The 8,087-nt window shown below is 40.2% G+C and overlaps 1 protein-coding gene across 3 annotated transcripts in view; it reads left to right on the top strand.

Moving 5' to 3' along the window:
- The window catches only part of LOC130105983 (uncharacterized), a 257,444-nt gene that overhangs the window by 87,469 nt on the left and 161,888 nt on the right, over positions 1 to 8,087 (top strand). The window lies entirely within an intron of this gene.

The following is an 8,087-nucleotide window of genomic DNA, read 5'->3' as shown; positions in this document are numbered from 1 at the left end:
TGCATAACATTGTTGTTTTAATAAAACACACAATAGTTGTTTGTGTTATGTATGCACATAGATTGAGTTTATTCCATAAAAACACTTGGGTTAGGGGTTGTAGATGCTACATGCATACTAGACCAAATGTCTTGTGTTAAAAACTAATAATTGTAATACTGGAATTGTTAATCAGTTTCAATTGACATGTTTTACATGTGTTTGTCTTTAGTGACACACTCTGCTATTTCCCATATAGCTGGAGTTAAACCATACACAGGAGCACAGAAACGCCACACGGCTTTATGTTTATTAACCCTCTGGGGACCAAGGTGTTTTTGGGGCCCTTGGGATGTTTTGACATGCACTGACATTTGTGCTTTTTTCAGTTAGTTATAAACATGTTAATGGCAAAGGTGTAAATTCACTCTATATAGCACAAACGGGGCTACCATGATATGTTAGCAACATGTATGTACATGTTTGTATTTTTAAGAGAATAATGTTTATGCGTGGTTATTGAAAAAAATAAAAATGAAAGTTGCTGAAATAAGACCACTAAACACATACTAAATATGTGTCCACAAGACTTTTGACTAATGGATGTTGTCGCTTCGAGTTCTGGCTTCAAAATGATGTGAAAATCATCCTGCCTAATTGTTCACATAAAGCAAAACATGAATTCATACTTTGTATGACAGTTTTTTGGTCAGAAGAGGTTTATGCGTGGGAGTGGTAATGGCCTATCAATATTAATGAGATTCAGACCAGGGGTGTGACAGACACTCCCCCAATGGCTAATGGCCCATCAAGTGAGGCAGCCTGAACAAAGAATGAGAGGAGATTCGAAGGTTTTTCAATCTGTTTTATTGTAATTCCTCTATATGGAGAAACTAAATGTTCTAAATTTGCTCTAAGCAAATCAAATGTGAGTAAAATAAATAAATAATCAGTCGGCTATAAACAAAGCAATTGTGAAGTCATACAGGCTCATATTGTATTAACACTAAGTATAAACAAAATTGAACTAACATCTGTGAAATTGTAGGTAAATATGTACTTACTCTTTCTGACTGTGTTGCTAAGCGCACTCCGAGTTGCAGGCGGAGGTAGTGATGAAGCTACATTCCTTTTTTTTTTTTAAAGTTGAGGAATATTATTACATAAATATAACCATAGCAGCATTAGTCTATAATGAATAACTGATGTAAATAATTTTAGGCGAGTGCAACAAATATGCGTGTCAATGGGCCATTGCCGGAGAGGCACACCGCAAACAAAACACATTTGCGCAATTCATTAACTGGGTATATTTACACATTTCAGCACATTTACAACTGATATTTGCGAGCATGCATCGTCAATGATAATAACGAGGCAGCATTTAAACTAGTCAAAACATAATCTAAACATCTAGTAGGCCTATTTTCTAAAATAACTTCTACATTCTAGCTTTCATACACAATGATCGAAACATATCATTTACACATACAAATTTCCTAACTGGGGTTTACAGTGCGTAGCATGGACAAAAAAAACAACAAAAAACATTTTTCTCTTTAACACGAGATATTAAATTCATGGTATAGATATGCACTTTCATTAGATCGTGTTGAATATATCAAATGTCAATACTCTGGATGGCAAGTGGAAAATAGTCCACCCAGTATAATGTGTAAGCTACATGTTTATATTGAATAGCTTGTCAACTAATGGAAGTAAGACTAAATACTTACTCATACGAAATTCTATCCACGGCTCGATCAAACGGTCGTCATCAGAGTCGCGCTCTTCTTCTGATGAAAATGTGGATTCTAGTATCCAGGACGAGCTGAAGAGCTTCTACACCGGTGTATCGTGCCATCTTCCTGACGCGCAGGTGAACTGAATGATGAAACTTGAAGCCTTTAATGCATTTGCTTGGGGGCGTTTACCTGTTTTCCATAGATGGCTTAACACATTATCTTGTGAATAGCGCGCTCCGGGAGTAGGCGTGAACGAATTAAAGTGAATGAGCTCGACTGGAATCGCTCTATTTTCATACAGATTACAGAAGCTGAGAATATTTGTTTTTAATATAAATGACTTCATTTAAAAGATGCGATCTCTAGCTTTATGCCCGTGGGTATGTTTGCCTGTTTGACTGAATTTTCGTGGAGTTACAGATCATTTCCGAACGCGTTTCAAATTGGAGTTCGCTGACAGAGAGAGTGAAGAACTCGCATCATGTTCATTTTTCTTTATTTGGCAAAAAGCAAAACACTTTATTTTTATTGTGAGTATACAGAAAAATAGAAACTGAACAGGATCGATTGATGTATAACACGAACATGAAAGATCAAAATTAACAGAGCAGTTTGAGTTTATTTTGCATTGCTAAAAAAAAAACGAGCAAAACGCGCGGGCACGTTTCTGGTCCCCAGAGGGTTAACTATGTAGATGCTTTTCTCACAACTTTGTCTTTTACCATGCTCTAGTAAACAAACCTAGGTGAAAAGTAATTTGAGCCCAATTACAACCTGGTCACAAGTATCATTCCCCATCTCACTAAACAGAGATGTTCATGGCTCCCTGTTGCAGCAACAAGTCCAAATTTGCATGACAATTTTCAACAGCAACCTTTGTCACCTTAGCTTGGAGCATGGTCACACAAACACACAGCTAAATACAGTCACACATGTGTCTCTCTACACAGAGTTAAATCAAATTCCTCCTCTTGCTGTAACCGCACATAAACTGAATTGTTTCCTTATTGGAACGATTTTCTTTAAGGCAATTTATTTATGTTTCATGTAACAGTACTAGAGATTCTAAAACTTTTGTTTTTGACACCATTTCCATGTTTGCCCTTTTAAAGACACGGGAACCCTGTATCTCAAATCATGTACTACAGTTTCTTGATAGTCAACTGATTTTATTTGGTCACTTCATATCCACCGCATTCTTTTCCCATTTTCTTTTATTTTGTTTCTTTTTTCTACACCTTGTCACAGTCTAAGGTGTTGTTTTCATGCTATTTTTCCTTCATTATATCCTGAGCAATGTAAGGAACTCAGTTTTTTGGAAATATTAATAATCAATAATAACTTGTTATTATTAATTATGAATATTTGGGTCAGTTAATTGGATTAACTTGATGTGGCTGAATTAATATTACAATCAATTAATCAGTTCGTCCAACGAACTCTTTTGATTATTAATTTATTCTAAGAAAAGGGTATCTTCCATGGCCACAGAAGAATAATTATTTCTTAGCATGTACAGCACTTTGAGCAAGTAGCAAAAAAACGCGATCGTAAAAGTGACTTTGTATTGCAACAGAACAGAACCAAATACATATTATGTACAAGTTTTATTAACTAAATATAGATATTTATATGAATATAAATAAACTAAACCACATACACACATGAATACATAAATAGGTGAGTGATAGAACGAAAACGAAAACGGAAACGAAACCGAAAACGGAACTATTGAGAAGTTCCATGTAACTATATGAGAAGAACATCAGCATTTCATTTTCAAAGCATCAAATCAAAAGTATACTTGCATGCCTGGGTAGCGTACACTATTATCAAAGTTGTTGAAAACTGAAGTTGTTGATGATTCTGCAAGTGTCGGATGTTGAAGTCTTAAATCATTTTCTTCTTTGTTGGATGAAGAAGATATGATGAACTTGCATGGTGGGTTAGAGTCTTTGTTACAAACTCCTGAGATTGTCCTTGGTTCTTTGTGAGAGAGTGTCCTCTCTCTTCCATGAGGCCGGATCCGGTTGGGATCCAGGCCTGCTGGGAGGCCTCTGGGCCCCCATGGAGGGGGGAGGGGGTTCCCCCGTATCACCCGAAACAGTGTTTGCAGCAGGATGAAAACTACCAAGAGAGGGCAGTCACTGTTGCCTGCCTCTTAGAGTTCTCAACGGGTCGGGTCGCCCCGACAAACCCGACGGGACCCGCGGGTTCGGGCCGGGTTCGGGTCGAAAATATTTGCAAATGACTCTGGTCGGGTCGGACCTCGGGCTTAATCTTTTGAATTGTACAGTGAAAAAAAAAACATTTATTATTCATCGCTGCTGTTCACTGTAAAGAAAGTCTGGCTGCTGCTTGCAACGTGCATCGCGACGCGAGGGCAGACCTGACGCCGCTGCGTGCACGCCTTTAGCCCAGAGAAGAAGATGGAGTTGGTGAAAAGTAAACTTGCTGCAGGTGAAATCACCGTTGCTCAGGGGCGGCGCGACACGTTGTGTGATTATCTCGGCAGTTTAGGACATCGCACAAGATTTGCGTCAATACCGAAAACATTTAATCACTGGATAGTTTTTTTCGTTTATTGAAATGTGGTTTATGTCAGCTGGATGGGCGGAATGTGTGAGACGTGAGAGTGCGCGCGCGCGCGCGGCCGGGGCTCTCTCTCTCTCTGCGTCAAGCGCAGCAGTCATTATACATCACTCACCGATCAAAAGGGTGGCGTCGGGCCGCGGGCCGGGTTCGGGCAGATAATTCATGTTGATGTGTCGGGTTACATCGGGTCCGGGCTTTAAAAGCCACGGGTCGGGTCGGGTTGTAATTTTCAGGCCCGTTGAGAACTCTACTGCCTCTGATATAGCCTGAGAACCAACCCCTAAGGTTTGAATGGACCAATGAGTGAGGTGAAATGTCCGAGAGGGGAAGCGGCTCTTAGTTGATTTATGGTCTTTGTCCCCAGCGTGCTTAGACTGTTCATTCAAGCTCAAATAGACAAATTCACATTGCATTCTAAGAGAAGGTGATGTACATCAAAGTGTGTGTCATTAAATGAGGATTAATTAGGTAGGAAGCATGATACAGGTGAGGTTATATTGACCATTGGGTGGTTGTGCAACCACATACACCCCAATCAAACATACCATGTTGTTATACATAATAGTACACGAGACAGAAATCATCACGGCATGCTCCTTCATTGATCAGAGTAATACCGCAAAGTTTATTTAATTAAAGATTGTCTCTCTCTCTTAAGCATGTGGCGCATGTTGCCTTTGACGTCGTAAAAGTCTGTTATCAGTCTTAAAGTGTTCTGTAACCGGACACCCGGCTGACAAAGTAACTTCATTTGTGAGGTTAGTTTTGGGGGAGAGTTTCATAGACCTTTATATTCATTAAATATAATGAATATGAATAATTAGTGTGTGTCTGATTGGTCCAGACCCTACAGCAATAATCTCATTATTCAATCAAAATAAGCCATCTCTGTTGTCATCAGAGATCGAGTTATGTGGAATACCACAATGCCTAACAACTTTACTACTACATGTTGATACTCCCTTAAACGTTGTAACCTTTGCATACTTGGTTTGCAGATGATAAGGAACAGACCACCACAGACACTAGAGATCTTGTTCCTGTGGGACATGAACAGAGTTGAAGATGCCATGAGGAGGAACAGACCACCACAGACACTAGAGATCTTGTTCCTGTGGGACATGAACAGCAGAGAGTTGAAGATGCCATGAGGAGGAACAGACCACCACAGACACTAGAGATCTTGTTCCTGTGGGACATGAACAGCAGAGAGTTGAAGATGCCATGAGGAGGAACAGACCACCACAGACACTAGAGATCTTGTTCCTGTGGGACATGAACAGCAGAGAGTTGAAGATGCCATGAGGAGGAACAGACCACCACAGACACTAGAGATCTTGTTCCTGTGGGACATGAACAGCAGAGAGTTGAAGATGCCATGAGGAGGAACAGACCACCACAGACACTAGAGATCGTGTTGGGCTTGCCAAAGCCAACGATGGACATAAACCTTGCTATATGGACAGAGTTCCTGACAAGTGTGTCCACATTGTTTTACATCTGACTAAGCCTACACCTGATGGGAGTAGGTGTTCTGTGCATCTTCTTAGCATCCTTGACAATTGTCATCATTACTCTGTGCTACTATGCCAATGGAGACACTTCTTCAATGCACTCAGCCCTACAAATCCCTCCTCTGGTACATTGGAACTCAGGAATTATGTGAGGTACATTTGTGACCTTAAAATTTAGGGCTGAGTGCATTGAAGAAGTTCACCACTCCTCCAAACGCCGATTGAACTCTGAGAGACACACACACACACACAGGAACACTCATTCGGGATCACGTGCCTCAAAGTACCTTGTGAAATGTATAAAATGTTTTCTTGTTGGGTTTTCACGATCCCCTTTTGTGACAAATGGCCATAACCATCGGCATTATGATATGTAATCAAACTTGACATGCGTTTAAACACAAAGAACCATGTATCGTTTACTTACTAGCTCCCAGAAGTACAGCGTGTGGTATTGTTGTGATCAGAGAAATCCAACGGTATAGAATCCTTAACCAAAAATGCAACATGATGCATTCTTTTATTAATAATAGTCTATAAGTGTTTTTTGATTCAGTTCAATCTCCTCTGTACATTGCCCGGAGCGAAGTTTGCCGCCACGCCTCCTCCCAAACGATTGGATCAGGCACGTAAGAAAGGAAGTTTTGCCCTTTTTTTGTAAGATTTGCCCTTCAAAACTCGGAGCGCCACGTCTGTTCTGTGCAGTTTCTATGCCAGAGAGAGGTCCACCCTTCTTCGTTTACTTTCTAAGTTTCGTTTTAATCTAAGTTTTTCTTTCTGTTGATCTACCTCAGTTTGATAGTTTCCTTCGTTCAGTATATTCACGTACGAAACAAACTTAAGAATAATCATATTCCGTGTAGCTAAGCGATCGCAACATCTACCTCCGCCAGGAAGAAACCTCGGACATCAAGCCACGCTTCTTTTCAAACCAGCTGCACAAAAGGGCCATATCAAAAGCAAGTACAATCTAAAAGAAATGCTGTTTAAGGTTGTCTAGAGCAAACCTTTGGGGTCTCATTTTGAAGTAACTGTTTTGAACTGTTCTGTCCTGAGAAGATTCTGTTCTGTCCTGCTCTCTCTCTCGCTCTCTCTAACTTTCTCTCAAATACTTCGTATTGCAATCATTTTGTGTAATTGTTTGTTTTGCTATGCATATTTACTTTAGTCTATGTAATCTTTAGTTTGTGTTTTATTAAATTCCATAATCCTTTGAATTGAATCTGTCTCATTGTTCCATAACTTGAGGTCCCTGCAAATGTCGATTTAAGCTACAAAGCTGTACTTGGTTAGCCTGGGAAAACCCAGACAACGTCCGGCAAATTTAGATTTGCTCTGAAAGTTAGTCTGGCAAAGAGCTCATTCAAGCTCATTTCCAATCCGCCGAAATCGAGGCACCAATCAGAAACGTTGGCACGGGCTTTACACGATGACGACAGCGCTGGGATTTTGAAGCAGATTTTGTAGCTTACATTACAAAGATGGATGCCACCGTCGAACATCACTCGTTCGAATCAGCTATCGTGTCTGTTTTAAGCGATTTGAACGTTTCCTTTTTCTGTAAGGCACTTTATTTTCGTGTAAGGCACTTTAGATATCTCAAAAACCGAGCAAAGAACAACACTCGGAGATGCTTCTCCACCGCTCTGCATACGTCATCTCCTTCATCGCTCTGATTGGGTTTAGGTCTATCCGCGACGTCCGTTGGTGACGCCCCTCTGGAAATTATTTGTCTATGACGCTTTGCCAGACCATAACTCAGTTACAACTGAGAATGGTCTGGTTTTAACCAGGCTACTACTTGGTTAAACTTTTGAGATATCTAAAGTGCTTTGCACGAAAATATCTTTCCTTGTGGCCACAGGAAGGTTATTTTTCGCTGTTTACAGGCTGGTAAATTGTGATAGTGAAGTCTCGCCTCCAGTCCGGTGGACGGACAGATTGCGTGACGAACTAAATTTGAATCACATGAAAATTTACCCTGATAATTGAGCTGGTTTTACCAACCTATAGGAATAATTACTACGAGCAATCGTGTTAATTATTCATATACGTTGAGGTTTAGCCTATTCCCTATTTGGGATAGTTTTAATTGGTGTATGCGATAATACATATTCATTATCTTATGAATAGTACCCCCATTTGAGTTAATATTTCCCCCAAAATAAGTTATTGTCGCTACAGGCTTTAACTCCGCCACTCCCACACAGCAGTGCGTAACCTCATAGGCTTTTACGGCCTCGTCTGCACAACA

This window comes from Rhinichthys klamathensis, unplaced genomic scaffold (genome assembly GCF_029890125.1).
Source record: "Rhinichthys klamathensis goyatoka isolate OS25496 unplaced genomic scaffold, OSU_Roscu_1.1 h1tg000331l_1, whole genome shotgun sequence".
NCBI lineage: Eukaryota > Metazoa > Chordata > Actinopteri > Cypriniformes > Leuciscidae > Rhinichthys > Rhinichthys klamathensis.
The sequence above is the reverse complement of the archived record's forward strand: the minus strand, read 5'-3'. Positions and strand labels throughout refer to the sequence as shown.